The following is an 18,390-nucleotide window of genomic DNA, read 5'->3' as shown; positions in this document are numbered from 1 at the left end:
TAGTCCATTATGTTGCTTATGTTGCCCATTGACTACTCAGTTTGTATATTTTGCTTATTTTTTCACAGTTCCACACAACTTCTTCCTGTTTTCTCAGTTGATCTGTGTTCAGTTTATCAAGGCCTATCCACTGTGCCAACTTATAACTAAATCTGAGGGGGGTGCGATGGGGAGGTTCCCTTGTAAGCGACAACCGACGTTTCACATGAAAGTTCTGTGCACTGTGCTCATATGAGGGCTACGTAGGATACGGCGAGTGTCCATCAGAGACAAGAGTGTCGTGAGAGAAGTGGGATGCGACCGCTGTTATTTTCTATGTACTAAATGATCTGGTGGATAGGGTGCTCAGCAGTCTGCGGTTGTTTGCTGGTGATGCTGTGATGTATCGAAGATAAGTGACCGTAGCATGATACAAGATGACAGACAAAATTTCTAGTTGGTGTGAAAATGACAGCTGGCTCTAAATGCAGAAAAATGTAAGTTAACGAGGATGAAACGACGGAGAGGCTCCGTCCCTGCCGCAGGCGCAGTCGTCCACAATCCCACGACGGCTACCGCAGTCCACTTCACCCCTTCGCCGCCCCACACCGAACCCAGATTTATTGTCCGGTTCGGCCCCCGGTGGCCCCCCAGGGAACGTCTCACACTAGACGAGTGTAGTCCCTATGTTTGCGTCGTAGAGTAATGGTGGTGTACGCGAACGTGGAGAAATTGTTTGCGCAGCAATGGTTCAAATGGCTCTGAGCACTATGCGACTTAACTTCTGAGGTCATCAGTCCCCTAGGACTCGGGACTACTTAAACCTAACTAACCTAAGGACATCACACACATCCATGCCCGAGGCAGGATTCGAACCTGCGACCGTTGCGGTCGGGCGGTTCCAGGCAGTAGCGCCTAGAACCGCTCGGCCACCCTGGCCGGCCTGAGCAGCAATCGCCGACATAGTGTAGCTGAGGCGGAATAAGGGGAACCAGCCCACATTCTCCGAGGCAGATGGAAAACCGCCTAAAAACCATCCACAGACTGGCCGGCTCACTAGACCTTGACTTAAGTCCGTCGGGCGGATCCGTACCAGGGACCAGGCGCTCCTTCCCACTCCGGAAAGCCGTGCGTTAGACCGCTCGGCTAACCGGGCAGGCTGTTCCTGAGTACTCCTCGAGTGCTTCGGATCCGCACCATATCTGGTTAAAGGAAGGCGTCGAAGCAATTCGGAGGTGGGCTGCTAGATTGTTTACCTGCAGGTTCGAACAACACGCAAGTGTTACTGAGACGGATGGGGAACTCAAATTGGAATCCCTGGGAGCGAAGCCGGCGTTCTTTCAAGGAACACTATCGAGAAAATATAGTGTGTCGGCATTTGAAGGCGGCTGCAGAACGATTATGGTGCCGCCAACATAAATTTCGCGCAAGGGCCGCGAAGATGTGATACGAGAAATTAGGGCTCATATTGAGCCATATAGATAGCTGTTTTTCTCTTGCTTTATTTGCGTGTGGAAAGGGAAATAAAACTATTGGTAGTGGTACAGGGTGCCGTTCGCCAGGCTCCGTACGATGGCTTGCGGAGTACGTATGTATACGTAGATTTAGATCCTAGGCATTAAAACAAACCTCTTGCCTTTTCTCCATTTTTTATTAATCCAGCCTCAAAGTTTTTAGACTGATGCCGGCATACTAGAGTATCAGTTTGGTAGCTTTGGGTCAAGCTGTTCGCGATGAAACACTTCGTTTTTCCATCTGTGCAGTTGATAGTTCAGTGGGTGCACGTGGCAGAAAAATCAACGAAGTGCAGTGGCAGGAGGGAAAAAATAGATGTGAAGAGAGTACCTGGTTGGCTCTTCCCGTGCCATTGTGAGACTTGAAGTGGGATATCGATAGTGCACTGAGCAGAAGTTGGGCGCTCAGAAATAAAGTTTGCGCGCAGAGCGCCGAGAAAGTCAGAAGTAGCGCAGCTGGGTAGGAAAAGTCCGGGGCGGTAGACCTTCGGGCAGACATTTTCCACGGCTGGCGATCGGCGCTCGTGCGGAACCCACGGTTTGCGGCACGCGAGAGCCGGCGCTGATCCGTCCCGCGCGGCACCCAACACGACGCGACGGAACAGAACAGCGCTGGGTCAACTACCTGCGCCTGCCAGCACTGATTCATAGCAGCAAAGCAGCTCTCTCTGTCTCTCTCTCTCTCTCTCTCACTCACTCACTCACCCACCCACCCACCCATCCACACCCACACACACACACACACACACACACACACACACACACACACACACACACACCGTGCGAGGTAACGCTGGACTGGAATTGCGTTAGGGAGGAAGTTGGTTCAAATCCGTTGCCGCCCGTTCACATTTAGTGGTCTTTCTTTCATGGGGTGATGATGATGAAGATGTTTGGTTTGTGGGGCGCTCAACTGCGGGGTCACCAGCTCCCGTACAATGTCCCCAATTTTTCCACAGTCCAATTTAGCCAGTATCACGATTGATGATGATGATGATGATGATGATGATGATGAGGACAACACAAACATCCAGCCCCGGGCAGAGAAAATTCCCAACGCGACCGTGAATCTTTCATTGGGTACCACAATCATGTAGAATTTCTTTTAAAAAAAATCCCCCATTTCATACAGCCATGATTTCGGCTTTACAGCCGTTCAGAAGTGCATGTTCAACTAAGAATAAAAAAGCGCACATATCATACTGTGCAGGTCATAGGAAAAAGAAGTTATATATCTGAAAACATTATTTACATTAAAAAAAAAAGCAGACCCGTCTGTGACATGTCATCGTCGAAAAAAAGACATAGTTCTCTTGTTATACACAAGATATGATATGAGGTCTTATCGAAGATACATAATATGGCTGGCACTGCGCATAGTGGAAAACCATTAATACACGGTATGGCATACTTAACAGCCAATATATTCCTGTGACGTGCATTAGGCGCTTCTGTTCGTCAAAACGGTGGCAGAGATCGTAACAATGTTGCACCACTCTGTGAGTCACATGACTTTTGCATTAATAGAGGTACTACCAGGAAAGGGAAGGGAGATATTTATGTAGCTAAATGCTTAAAATGTTCTTGTAACACACGTTCGTAACATTCTCTTACAGGGATACACTGTAATACTCCTTACTTAGAGTAAATATAATCATTATTTATGAACAGTCAAATTATTGATCTCAAAATGATCGCGTGGCTGCAATATTATAAGATCGTAATTCTCTGATTTATGAGGATTTTCAAAAACGACGTCAGACCTGTGCTCAAACTTGCACGACCCCCGTGAAATGGCAGGACTGCCATGAACCCATAACTGAAAGATCCTGAGCCTAAACTGCTCAGTGACATTTTCTACACACTCCTAAAATAAGACAATCCCAACAACAGAACGCAACTGTTCAGTAGAGGGAGAAGGAATTGGGTTGGCAAGGAGTGGGGCATGTGACAGAGTGTGAGGGGTTGTGGGGAGGGGGAGAAGAGGACAACTGAGGGCGAGTGTGTGGCGTTGGGGTGGCTGATGGATGGAACACATTTGGAGGTGGGTATTGGAGAGGAGGGGAGGGGATGTATTGGGTGGAACTTCCATAACATATATGCCTCACTATATACTTCAGTCCCCCCCCATGAACCATGGACCTTGCCGTTGGTGGGGAGGCTTGCGTGCCTCAGCGATACAGATAGCCGTACCGTAGGTGCAACCACAACGGAGGGGTACCTGTTGAGAGGCCAGACAAACGTGTGGTTCCTGAAGAGGGGCAGCAGCCTTTTCAGTAGTTGCAAGGGCAACAGTCTGGATGATTGACTGATCTGGCCTTGTAACAATAACCAAAACGGCCTTGCTGTGCTGGTACTGCGAACGGCTGAAAGCAAGGGGAAACTACAGCCGTAATTTTTCCCGAGGGCATGCAGCTTTACTGTATGATTACATGATGATGGCGTCCTCTTGGGTAAAATATTCCGAAGGTAAAATAGTCCCCCATTCGGATCTCCGGGCGGGGACTACTCAAGAGGATGTCGTTATCAGGAAAAAGAAAACTGGCGTTCTACGGATCGGAGCGTGGAATGTCAGATCCCTTAATCGGGCAGGTAGGTTAGAAAATTTAAAAAGGGAAATGGATAGGTTGAAGTTAGATATAGTGGGAATTAGTGAAGTTCGGTGGCAGGAGGAACAAGACTTCTGGTCAGGTGACTACAGGGTTATAAACACAAAGTCAAATAGGGGTAATGCAGGAGTAGGTTTAATAATGAATAGGAAAATAGGAATGCGTGTAAGCTACTACAAACAGCATAGTGAACGCATTATTGTGGCCAAGATAGATACGAAGCCCACGCCTACTACAGTAGTACATGTTTATATGCCAACTAGCTCTGCAGATGACGAAGAAATTGAAGAAATGTATGATGAAATAAAAGAAATTATTCAGATTGTGAAGGGAGACGAAAATTTAATAGTCATGGGCGACTGGAATTCGAGTGTAGGAAAAGGGAGAGAAGGAAACATAGTAGGTGAATATGGATTGGGGGACAGAAATGAAAGAGGAAGCCGCCTGGTAGAATTTTGCACAGAGCACAACATAATCATAGCTAACACTTGGTTTAAGAATCATGAAAGAAGGTTGTATACATGGAAGAACCCTGGAGATACTAAAAGGTATCAGATAGATTATATAATGGTAAGACAGAGATTTAGGAACCAGGTTTTAAATTGTAAGACATTTCCAGGGGCAGATGTGGACTCTGACCACAATCTATTGGTTATGACCTGTAGATTAAAACTGAAGAAACTGCAAAAAGGTGGGAATTTAAGGAGATGGGACCTGGATAAACTAAAAGAACCAGAGGTTGTACAGAGATTCAGGGAGAGCATAAGGGAGCAATTGACAGGAATGGGGGAAATAAATACAGTAGAAGAAGAATGGGTAGCTTTGAGGGATGAAGTAGTGAAGGCAGCAGAGGATCAAGTAGGTAAAAAGACGAGGGCTAGTAGAAATCCTTGGGTAACAGAAGAAATATTGAATTTAATTGATGAAAGGAGAAAATATAAAAATGCAGTAAGTGAAACAGGCAAAAAGGAATACAAACGTCTCAAAAATGAGATCAACAGGAAGTGCAAAATGGCTAAGCAGGGATGGCTAGAGGACAAATGTAAGGATGTAGAGGCCTGTCTCACTAGGGGTAAGATAGATACCGCCTACAGGAAAATTAAAGAGACCTTTGGAGATAAGAGAACGACTTGTATGAATATCAAGAGCTCAGATGGAAACCCAGTTCTAAGCAAAGAAGGGAAAGCAGAAAGGTGGAAGGAGTATATAGAGGGTCTATACAACGGCGATGTACTTGAGGACAATATTATGGAAATGGAAGAGGATGTAGATGAAGATGAAATGGGAGATATGATACTGCGTGAAGAGTTTGACAGAGCACTGAAAGACCTGAGTCGAAACAAGGCCCCCGGAGTAGACAATATTCCATTGGAACTACTGACGGCCGTGGGAGAGCCAGTCCTGACAAAACTCTACCATCTGGTGAGCAAGATGTATGAAACAGGCGAAATACCCTCAGACTTCAACAAGAATATAATAATTCTAATCCCAAAGAAAGCAGGTGTTGACAGATGTGAAAATTACCGAACTATCAGCTTAATAAGTCACAGCTGCAAAATACTAACACGAATTCTTTACAGACGAATGGAAAAACTAGTAGAAGCCAACCTCGGGGAAGATCAGTTTGGATTCCGTAGAAACACTGGAACACGTGAGGCAATACTGACCTTACGACTTATCTTAGAAGAAAGATTAAGGAAAGGCAAACCTACGTTTCTAGCATTTGTAGACTTAGAGAAAGCTTTTGACAATGTTGACTGGAATACTCTCTTTCAAATTCTGAAGGTGGCAGGGGTAAAATACAGGGAGCGAAAGGCTATTTACAATTTGTACAGAAACCAGATGGCAGTTATAAGAGTCGTGGGACATGAAAGGGAAGCAGTGGTTGGGAAGGGAGTAAGACAGGGTTGTAGCCTCTCCCCGATGTTGTTCAATCTGTATATTGAGCAAGCAGTAAAGGAAACAAAAGAAAAATTCGGAGTAGGTATTAAAATTCATGGAGAAGAAATAAAAACTTTGAGGTTCGCCGATGACATTGTAATTCTGTCAGAGACAGCAAAGGACTTGGAAGAGCAGTTGAATGGAATGGACAGTGTCTTGAAAGGAGGATATAAGATGAACATCAACAAAAGCAAAACAAGGATAATGGAATGTAGTCTAATTAAGTCGGGTGATGCTGAGGGAATTAGATTAGGAAACGAGGCACTTAAAGTAGTAAAGGAGTTTTGCTATTTGGGGAGCAAAATAACTGATGATGGTCGAAGTAGAGAGGATATAAAATGTAGGCTGGCAATGGCAAGGAAAGCGTTTCTGAAGAAGAGAAATTTGTTAACATCCAGTATTGATTTAAGTGTCAGGAAGTCATTTCTGAAAGTATTTGTATGGAGTGTAGCCATGTATGGAAGTGAAACATGGACGATAAATAGTTTGGACAAGAAGAGAATAGAAGCTTTCGAAATGTGGTGCTACAGAAGAATGCTGAAGATTAGATGGGTAGATCACATAACTAATGAGGAAGTATTGAATAGGATTGGGGAGAAGAGAAGTTTGTGGCACAACTTGACCAGAAGAAGGGATCGGTTGGTAGGACGTGTTCTGAGGCATCAAGGGATCACCAATTTAGTATTGGAGGGCAGCGTGGAGGGTAAAAATCGTAGAGGGAGACCAAGAGATGAATACACTAAGCAGATTCAGAATGATATAGGTTGCAGTAGGTACTGGGAGATGAAAAAGCTTGCACAGGATAGAGTAGCATGGAGAGCTGCATCAAACCAGTCTCAGGACTGAAGACCACAACAACAACAACATATACTTCAGTATTACACAACTGTCCATTAAAAGCATATTGGTGTATTTCCATTACTTGTAGCATATAAAGGCCTGAACCAAACATAATAGGTTCTATATGCATTTCCAAGATGGTATATCAGTTCCCTATATTTTATATCTAAACCATATACTGCAATATTTTATGAATATTATTAATTACATATTAATGTAGCCTTACTGCTTAAAAATGTGAAGACCTGAACCAAACATAATGGGTTCTATACACATTTTCACCCATATTATGTATTTCTGATACGTACTCATATCCTGTAATACGACAACTGGTCTATAAAACAGAAATATGTTTTTCTATAATGACATATCACAGACAGGTGATATATATTTTAACATATAAATAACGTTTTCAAATACATAATAACTTTTTGTTCCTATGACCTGCACTGTACGATATGCACGCTTTCTACAACTACATCTACATTTATACTCCGCAAGCCACTCAACGGTGTGTGGCGGAGGGCACTTTACGTGCCACTGTCATTACCTCCCTTTCCTGTTCCAGTCGCGTATGGTTCGCGGGAAGAACGACAGTCTGAAAGCCTCCGTGCGCGCTCTAATCTCTCTAATTTTACATTCGTGATCTCCTCGGGAGGTATAAGTAGGGGGAAGCAATATATTCGATACCTCATCCAGAAACGCACCCTCTCGAAACCTGGCCAGCAAGCTACACCGCGATGCAGAGCGCCTCTCTTGCAGAGTCTGCCACTTGAGTTTGTTAAACATCTCCGTAACGCTATCACGGTTACCAAATAACCCTGTGACGAAACGCGCCGCTCTTCTTTGGATCTTCTCTATCTCCTCCGTCAACCCGATCTGGTACGGATCCCACACTGATGAGCAATACTCAAGTATAGGTCGAACGAGTGTTTTGTAAGCCACCTCCTTTGTTGATGGACTACATTTTCTAAGGACTCTCCCAATGAATCTCAACCTGGTACCCGCCTTACCAACAATTAATTTTAAATGATCATTCCACTTCAAATCGTTCCGCACGCATACTCCCAGATATTTTACAGAAGTAACTGCTACCAGTGTTTGTTCCGCTATCATATAATCATACAATAAAGGATCCTTCTTTCTATGTATTCGCAATACATTACATTTGTCTATGTTAAGGGTCAGTTGCCACTCCCTGCACCAAGTGCCTATCCGCTGCAGATCTTCCTGCATTTCACTACAATTTTCTAATGCTGCAACTTATCTGTATACTACAGCATCATCCGCGAAAAGCCGCATGGAACTTCCGACACTATCTACTAGGTCATTTATATATATTGTGAAAAGCAATGGTCCCATAACACTCCCCTGTGGCACGCCAGAGGTTACTCTCACGTGTGTAGACGTCTCTCCATTGATGACAACATGCTGTGTTCTGTTTGCTAAAAACTCTTCAATCCAGCCACACAGCTGGTCTGATATTCCGTAGGCTCTTATTTTGTTTATCAGGCGACAGTGCGGAACTGTATCGAACGCCTTCCGGAAGTCAAGAAAAATAGTATCTACGTGGGAGCCTGTATCTAATATTTTCTGGGTCTCATGAACAAATAAAGCGAGTTAGGTCTCACACGATCGCTGTTTCCGGAATCCATGTTGATTCCTACATAGTAGATTCTGGGTTTCCAAAAGCGACATGATACTCGAGCAAAAAACATGTTCTAAAATTCTACAACTGATCGACGTCAGAGATATAGGTCTATAGTTTTGCGCATCTGATCGACGACCTTTCTTGAAGACTGGGACTACCTGTGCTCTTTTCCAATCATTTGGAACCTTCCGTTCCTCTAGAGACGTGCGGTACACGGCTGTTAGAAGGGAGGCAAGTTCTTTCGCGTACTCTGTGTATAATCGAATTGGTATCCCGTCAGGTCCAGTGGACTTTCCTTTGCTGAGTGATTCCAGTTGCTTTTCTATTCCTTGGACACTTATTTCGATGTCAGCCATTATTTCGTTTGTGCGAGGATTCAGAGAAGGAACTGCAGTGCGGTCTTCCTCTGTGAAACAGCTTTGGAAAAAGGTGTTTAGTATTTCAGCTTTACGCGTGTCATCCTCTGTTTCAATGCCATCATCACCCCGGAGTGTCTGGATATGCTGTTTCGAGCCACTTACTGATTTAACGTAAGACCAGAACTTCCTAGGATTTTCTGTCAAGTCGGTACATAGAATTTTACTTTCGAATTCACTGAACGCTTCACGCATAGCCCTCCTTACGCTAACTTTGACATCGTTTAGCTTCTGTTTGTCTGAGAGGTTTTGGCTGCGTTTAAACTTGGATTTTCACTTCAACATGCACTTGAGAAGGCCTATAAAGCCGCAATATTGATTATTTAAAATAATTGAACAATTAACAGTCAAAGGGCGGATATGTCTTTTTAAAAAATCCAGATTCTCGATTTCCCTAAATCGCTTCAGGCAAATGACGGGATGGTTCCCTTGTAAGGGCACAGCCGATTTCCTTCCCCATCCTTCTGTAATGCGAGTTTGTGCTGCGTCTGTCCTGACCTCAGTGTCGACGGGAAGTTAAACCCTAATCATTCTTCCTTCCTTCAATCAGTCTCTCTCTCTCTCTCTCTCTCTCTCTCTCTCTCTCTCTCTCTCTCTGCAGGGTCTCCGTTTGTCTCACCAGACAACAAAGACTGAGGTGAACTATGTAGCTGCGTTTAGCAGTTGTTTACGGACCTTATCCTAATTATCTCTGCGTATTTACGTAAAAAGCAACGACCGAGTCACGTATGGAGAAACTAGAGCAACTGAACATCCAGAGATCAAATGCTCACTTTTGATGTGGAGACAGGGAGTTTAAGGGGTAGTAGGATGTATTGCATTATACATGACAAATAAGCATGTGCTGTTCTGCTGCCAAAAACATAATCCAGGTGAGAGCTACAAAAGTATTTTAATGTTCAGAGAGGAAGAGAACAAGAAGCTCGGTAACGTCTAACTGCACTATGTCTTTCTTGATGCAACGTCAGAAGAGGCAGTGCAAAGAAAAGATGGTTGAAGTAGCGATGGCCGTTGCTACTGAAACAACCGGTTTTCGGTTACATCGGTCTTTTTCAGCGCCGGTTGAACCTGAGTGTTAAAACCGCTCAAAATAATAATTTTCTGAAATAATTGAGTTTCCGTTTTTTCATTCCTATTATTAACTGTAATACGTGTAGAAATCGAACAAAGAATGAAAAATTGTTAGTTCCTCAGTTTCAAGATCTACAAAATTGTCCACCATTCGCTACTTTTCAGGAAAATTGATAAGTGGTCTGCCACTGAAAAAAATCCCCGGTATTCTCATAAAACTCTTAACTGTAACTCCGTCCGAACAGGCCATGGAGACTACCAACCGGACGCCGTGTCATCCTCATCCCTCAGGCGCCACTGGATGCGGATATTGGGGCGCATGTGGTCAGCACACCGCTGTCCCGGCCGTATGTCAGTTTACGAGACCAGAGCCGCTGCTTCTCAATCAAGTAGCTCCTCAGTTTACCTCGCAAGGGCTCAGTGCATTCTGCTTGCCAACAGCACTCGGCAGACCGGATGGTCACCCATCCAACTGCTAGCCCAGCCCGACAACGCTTAACTTCGATGATCTGACGGGAACCGGCGTTACCACTGCGGGAAGGCCGTTGGCTCCAGTATTCTCCTACTAATACTAAATTTTTATTCCGTTATTTCGGTGCAGTGTCCTAAAGGATACGATCGGCGTACATCCCACATTAGTTTTGTGGTTATTTCGCGCAATGTTACTTGCCTGTTACCACTGACAGTTCAACGCAAAAGGCACTACTCTGTATTGTTAAATGAAGGCTGTCGGCCACTGCGTTGCCCATGGTGAGAGGAAATGCCTGAAATTTGATATTCTCGCAACACTCTTGACACTGTGGATTTCCGAATATTGAAATCTTTGACGATTTCCGAGATGGAATGTCCCATGCGTCTAGCTCCGGCTAGCATTCCGCGTTCAAAGTCTTAATGCCGATCATCCGACCATAATCAGGTCGCAAACATTTTCATATGAATGACCTGAGAACAAATGACTGCTCCGCCAAAGCACTGCCCTTTTATACGTTGTGTAGGCTATACTACTTCCATCTTCACATGTTCATATCGTTACCCCATGACTTTTGTCACCTCAGTCTAAATTTTAGCCTGCCGCTGTGGCCGAGCGGCTGTAGGCGCTTCATTCTGGAACAGCGCTGCTGCTACTGTCGCAGGTTCGAATCCTGCCTCGGGCATGGATGTGTGTGGTGTCCTTAGGTTAGTTAGGTTTAAGTGTTCTAAGTCTAGGGGACTGATGACCTCAGATGTTAAGTCTCATAGTGCTTAGAGTCATTTGAACGATTTTGTAAATTTTAATTTAAAAAAAAAGTGAGACGGCGTCCGTATCCTGGTGTTGCTGCAAGTTTGTCTTCGTCGTGGCTTGCTTTCTCGTGTGGACGCTGTTTTGGTGCTGAGCTGCGGGCCGACCAGTCGTCTGATGTCCTCCAGCGTGTGTAGGCGAGTCACTTTGCCGGTCTCGGGTATGTTACAGCTGTCCCACCACACACTTTCTCATCCCTACCGCCTTGAACATGCACATATAACAATCATCTATTTAGTAAGTCGTTAAGAGTGTTAAAATAGGCATTGTGATTGAATTCGCTGTAGTCATTCAAAATTAAATTCTGATCTTGCTTTTTGTAAGTGTAAATTTAGAGTTCCTCCAACACGTTAAGGAATACTACCTTTTGAGCTACGTGTAGGATGTCCAAATTTTGATCACTGTTGGTGATTGAGGGATTTAAAGTTGCTACATGTGCCGCAAATGCAGTTTTGTTTTGAGAGTATTTGCGCTCCCCGAATCTAGTTTCGAAGTTCCTCCCCATTTGCATTATGTGTTGTATGCTGCAGTCACTGCATTTTATCCTATGACGTAACGTGTAAATTTCCCTTATAACTTAGACGGAATACTCTTGTAACCGATACAATGAAATACGTTCTGATATATTTGATGTTTAGTGACGGTGTAGAAAATGTCATTATACATTTCATGGAGTATTTGTTGATTAGTTAGTTTACTGTTGTCTGCAGATCTGAGGATGGTTCACGTTGAACATAAACCGGCCATTTAAAAAAAAAAAAAAGCAAACGAGGCGGACAGTAAGAAACCAATTTTACAACCTATGGTTGCGGATTTTCTCTGAGGACATTGTCAGTTTTTGCAAAATTCAAGGAAATCATAAACCTGGATGCCAAGAAAGGGATTTGAACACCGTCCTCCCGAATATAAGCCCACTGCGCCACCTCGCTCGGTCCGGGGTCCTAAGACCAGGGTGAATTGCTGGACACTATGTAATCAGCTCAACCGTGGAACAAGGCGAGCCATTTCTAATCAATGGTTGATATTAAAACACAGCGTCATTTAGACCAACCTTCGGGTTGATCACAGTTATACTTAGTCTCGTCATCGACAGTACGCTAAGGCCCAGTCTTTCCACTTTTTATTTTTTTCCTGCCGAAGCGCCGGGCAAGTTGCTTATGATGTGTAAGAGCGACTAAGTAGCAGATGTCCAGTCTCTCGTCCGAGCGGTATCTCCCAGAGGCAGACCATGCCGCTGTGACTCCTCTGCTTCTCTCACCCTGGTGAGAACACGCTGCTAGTTATATTACATACTTGTCCAGTGAAGCACTGCAGCTCCACTTATAACCACTTAGCGGCCAGGTATATTTGACATTACTAATTATCCGTAGCAAAGGAAGAAGTAAAAGCGTACCCGTGCAGCAGTGAGTACCCGGCAGTAATAATTTCTAGGACGCTGTCCGATAGCATTCGTTGAATATATTGTCCAACAACACAACACCCGAAATAGAAGGAGCTTCGATCAGATTTTCAATGAGACAAAGTCTCCATACAACATGTTTCCAGTGATTTCATTCACAGTTAACTGCCAATGTTATGGGTGTCAGTTGCCATGGATGATTTGTTCTGACCTTTCATTATAATGCTCATATACCTATGACGTGAAACGGGATCATCCTATGTAACACTGCCTGACAGAAAAAGTGAAACACCCAGAAGGAGATAAGCCAACGATGTGAAACTTCATTGATTGAGAGAATGTGTGATGTTATTTCAGTGGTTACAAAATCGAGTCAAAAGTACAAAGAGCTTGGCAGTATGAACCCACTTATCGATTTGACGTCGCAGCCTCTCTAACCTGGCCCCATGCAATAATTTATTGCGACGGGTATCACAAAGCCTTTGTATACTCTCCTAAAGAAAGTTGGAGTACAGCTCTTTTGACTGGTACTTGATATCTCTCGAACACTAGCGCTGGGATACGATTCAGGTCCCTGCGCTGGCCGGAGTGGCCGAGCGGTTGTAGGCGCTACAGTCTGGAACCGCGCGACAGCTACGATCGCTGGTTCGAATCCTGCCTCGGGCATGGATGTGTGTGATGTCCTTAGGTTAGTTGGATTTAAGTAGTTCTAAGTTCTAGGGGACTGATGACCTCCGAAGTTAAGTCCCATAGTGCTCAGAGCCATTTGAACCATTTTGAGGTCCCTGCGGATCCCACACAGTATGTTCTAACGGGAACACACGTGAAGATCTTCTCGACCACCAGATTACCTTAGAATGACGCACACTGTTCAAAAGACACTTGCCGTATGTGTCCGGTTGAAAAATGGCACCACGATAATGGCGCATGAGAAATAGCACTTGAAGAAGCAAGGTGACGATCAAGTGCCGTTGTGCCGTCACTTTACCTCAAACGCACGAGCCGTGACCTAAAATCATTTCCGATGGTTCTCCACATCATGATGCCAGGAGTAATGCCGCTGTATCTCCTAAACAACTGGAAGAATGGGACTTGTATCCACGCCGCCTGCATACTCGCCGACGATGGTCTTCCGGAGTAGAGCAGTAACGCGATTCACCACTGTACACAAAGCGACATCATTCATTAGCAGCCTATGCCTTTCTGTCACGCCACCACTCCAAACATAACCTCTCGTGTTGTGATGGTATCGGCACCTACGCATGGGACGGTAATTACCTAGTCTAACTGCTGCTGAATTGTTTTTACACTCCATTATAATGAACTATGAGGGAATTGTAGCTCATAGGGCTATGACATGGCAAGTGTTCATACCGTATAACAACGGATTCAATGTGTATTACAATTATTTTTACATTTAATTTTTTTACAAACAGTCCTGCTGGGCGAACATCCACAACTGAGAATTATACCAGAGATTGAAAATACCGCTTCAGTTGTAAATTTCTTTTATTATCACGACCGGTTTCGGGCAAGCCCATCCTCAGGTGTCGCAACTGTGTTGTGGCTCCCGAGCGCCGCGGTGGACGTGTACTAGGGACGGTGTGCTACCAAAACGGTTCAAATGGCTCTGAGCACTATGGGACTCAACATCTGAGGTCATCAGTCCCCTAGAAATTAGGACTTCTTAAACCTAACTAACCTAAGGACATCACACACATCCATGCCCGAGGCAGGATTCGAACCTGCGACCGTAGCAGTCGCGCGGTTCCGGACTGAAGCGCCTAGAACCGCTCGGCCACAGCGGAAGACGGTGTGCTACCTATGAGCGCTCATGGGCAGCACACCGCGCCTAGTAAACATTCACCGCGGCGGCCACAGCACAGTTGCGACACCTGAGGATGGGCTTAATGAGAGCCCGAAACAGGTCGTGTTAATAAAAAGAAATTTACGACTGAAGCGGTATTTTCAGCCTCTGGTTTAATTTTTTAATTGCAGACTTTTACTTAAAAATAAACGTATGCGTCTACATAAAATTCATAACTTCACACTGAATCAATACCGTTCGCAGTGTAGTTATGGTAAGATATGACTTCTGAGATGAATCGGGCCCCTTTTTATTACGAAAATTCAATAAAGAGTGTAGTTTATGAGGCCATGATCGTGTGATGTCGAAACAGCATCACAACTTATCTGGATATGTATTGTTAATTTTGTGACTATCCACATGTTCGCCTCATTTGAGGATGAATGTGGTAAATAAAAGAAAATGCACTTCAATAGGCACTTTCAGAAATCGTCGTAAATTCAGTTATTGGTGTCCCTCGTCGCCCAGGCAACCAACGATGCTGTTTAAAACAGGAACTCAAAATCTACAGATCATTGGTTTCTGTGGTAGCAGTTATACTTGAAATTAATATCTTCCTACATTAATACCATAGGATTATTCTTCAGGTAACCGGAATGTAGGAACACTCGAGACAATACTGACCCTTCGACTTAGCTTAGAATATAGGTTAAGGAAAGACAAAATTATATATTTATGGTATTTGTAGACTTAGAAAAACCTTTTGACACTGATGATTGGAGTACTCTCTTTGAAATTCTGAAGGTACCAGGGGTAAAATACAGGGAGCGAACAGCTGCTTACAACTTGTACAGAAATCATACGGTAGTCATAAGACTCGAGGGGCATGAAAGGGAAGCAGTGATTGAGAAGAGAGTGAGAGTCGTCTATCCCTGAAGTTATTCAGTGTGCACGTCGAGCAAGCAGTAAAGGAAACCAAAAGAAGTTGTAGTAGAAATTAAAGTTAATGGAGAGAAAATAAAAATTTTGAGGTTTGCCGATGACACTGTAATTGTCAGAGACAGCAAAGGACTTGGAAGAGCAGTTGAACGGAATGGACAGTCTCTTGAAAGAAGAATATGACGTGAAAATTAACAAATGCAAAACGAAGATAATAGTGGAGTTGCCGAATTAAATCAGGTGATGCTGAGGGAATTGCATTAGGTAACGAGGCACTTAAAGTAATTGATGAGTTTATCCATTCGGGCTGCAAAATAACTGATGTTGGCCGAAGTAGAGAGAATATAAAACGTAGGCTGGCAACAGTATGAAAAGCATTTCTGAAGAAGAGAAATTTGTTAATATCAAGTGTACATTTAGGCGTTAGGAAGTCTTTTATGAAAGTATTTGTGTGGAGTCATGTATGGAAGCGAAACATGAAGATAGACAGTTTAGACAAGAAGAGAATAGGAGCTTTCGAAATGTAATGCTACAGACAAATGTTAAAGATTAGATGGGTAGATCACGTAATTATTGAGGAGTTGCTTCATAGAATTGAAGAGACAAGAAATTTGTGGCAGAACTTGACCAAAAGAAGGGATCGGTTGATAGGACACATTATCAGACATCAGTGGGTCACCAATTTAGTACTGGAGGGAAGTAGGAAGGAGTGGGTGATAAAAATCGTAGAGCAAGACCAAGTGATGACTACACTAAGCAGATTCATAATGGTGTAGGTAGCAGTTATTCGGAGATGAAGAGGTTCGCATAGGATAGTGTATCATGGAGAGCTGCATCAAACAATTCTTCGGGTTGAAGACCATAACACCATAACAACAAAACAACAACAACCGGGCTGTGTACTTATCGTTTATATAAATCCCTTCAAACATTAAAGTTCTCTTCTGTACATAATCGTAGTCGAAGAATTGTAAAACCAAAGTTATATTTCTGGCTTTTAGCGTCCCTCAAAGTTAAAGAAAAAAGGAAAAAGTACTACCAGCCAGTTAATTAAAATTCCATAATTGTCGTAACTGAATTAATCTAATTTGTATATATGTGAGATAGAGCTCACCATTCAATAGTTATAAGTTTTTTTCATAAACACTGTAACTGGGTTTCTGTTTACAAACGATATACAGAGTTAGGTCACTAATAAAAATTCAAAAGTCTTAATTCGTTTCATAGCTTGAACTCTGCGTTAGAGGGGGCTAGAAGAGAGGGAATCCATTTTTGTAGACATGCTTTATACTGAACATTCGTTTATTCTTTTCGTAATCTGATAATGATCACCACAGGGTTGTTCTTGCGGTGGACGACTGTGGAACAGTTGTGTATTGTATCTGGGCCAAGTATAGTCTTCAGCGCTCGCCGTACCCGCGTGACGTACATTTAACAATTGAAAAACAGACAAAACACTTTGTAGTTTGTATTCAAAAACGAATATTATAATAATAAATTCGTTAATTATATACAGTACCATATCTACAACATCTACATCACTACACTTTGAAGAGGAATGCGAAAACAAAGTTTAAGATCAGATTTACATCTCCACTATTACCGTACCGAAAGTGATTTGGTCAGTGTACTCCCTCAGCACCCGGTATTTCGCTGCAAACTAAGCGCCGAGTGCTGGTTTTTAGAATCGGGTACGTGATCTAGATAAGAACTGAAATTCTACGCCGGATTAACGACTCAAATTGGCCACGCTATGACTTCAGGTGTCGTTTCATATCCAGTTACACGGCCGTTGATCTGGCTATCTTACTTCCGCCTAAAATGCGTGAAGTGAAACTGCCTGAAAAATATGAAAATGCACGAGACACGACTTACCCGATATGCAGATATCCCATTCATAAAGCTACCTGCGCCGCGCCATGCCACACACTAAGGTACCGTTGGCGTCGGGCCATAGGAACTAGCGCCAAAGCCATAGCAGTAACGTTTTCTCAGATCAGTGATCCCATACAAAGAACGGGGAAAGTTGTAGAGAAAAAGAAATACTTTGTCTCTAACGCGTTTACGTTTTGTTAAAACATGTAAAAAGTGTAATTCACGTCGTTCTTAAATAGCATATTAGATTCCCCGCGACAGAGCTGGTTTTATTTGAAATTAGCGAATCTTACCACGCCTGCGAAATTGAAAATAAAATTTTATTTATGGCTCTCGACATATTTCCTTTCACTTCGCAACCTCCCTCCCACCGTAACTTGCTGATTCTCAATTGAAAGAGTTTTCTTTGCCGCATCCGACGTGAGTAAGGGAGTGTTAATGAGAGAATGCGCTTCGTGCGATGCTTCACCGTGTTGGCTAAAACGAAGAGTTGCTTCTTTTCTTTTGAATATTAAATTCATCTCTTCTTCAATTCAACTTTCCGGTTACTATCAAAGGATAACAGTTCATACCACTTACTTCGTTACTTAAGTTCGTAAGTAACATATTTCCTAACAATGGTCACATGCAACCATGCCCATATTAGCGGTTAAATTTAGTTCCACTTTCAAACTGAAGTTTGCCATTGCTTTATTGCTTTTTCGGATTCAACTATCACGCTATAAAAATTCACGATTGCCTTTGTTCACGTAATAATATAGCCCGACAACGGATGCTGTGCTTAAGAAAGACGATGCTGATTTGTCTGTTGATTTCGTGTATAATTAGACGAACCCCCATGAATAAACCGATAAATCACATACTATTGCCCTAATATGCGGCGAGAAATTTGCAAACTCTCATTTTATCAGCGTCTGCAAACAGATATTTTCTGTGTGTGTGGCTCGACTGCCTACGAGCGTTCCACACGAAACTTGAACAGTGATTGCCCTCGCCTCGCATAAAGGTGAGTGGCCGGTAGTGCTTTGAACGAAACAGCAAGACTACACTATGCCTCCTGCTGGAAAATG

At 43.5% G+C, this 18,390-nt stretch overlaps 1 protein-coding gene and 1 pseudogene across 1 annotated transcript in view; one reads left to right on the top strand and one right to left on the bottom strand.

Annotated features, from left to right (window-relative positions):
• Positions 1-18,390, top strand: part of LOC126484970 (potassium/sodium hyperpolarization-activated cyclic nucleotide-gated channel 2-like) — a 343,363-nt gene that overhangs the window by 210,821 nt on the left and 114,152 nt on the right. The window lies entirely within an intron of this gene.
• LOC126485301 (5S ribosomal RNA) lies at positions 10,454-10,571 on the bottom strand (annotated as a pseudogene).

The sequence above is a fragment of the Schistocerca serialis genome, chromosome 6, assembly GCF_023864345.2.
Source record: "Schistocerca serialis cubense isolate TAMUIC-IGC-003099 chromosome 6, iqSchSeri2.2, whole genome shotgun sequence".
Taxonomy (NCBI): domain Eukaryota; kingdom Metazoa; phylum Arthropoda; class Insecta; order Orthoptera; family Acrididae; genus Schistocerca; species Schistocerca serialis.
The sequence above is the reverse complement of the archived record's forward strand: the minus strand, read 5'-3'. Positions and strand labels throughout refer to the sequence as shown.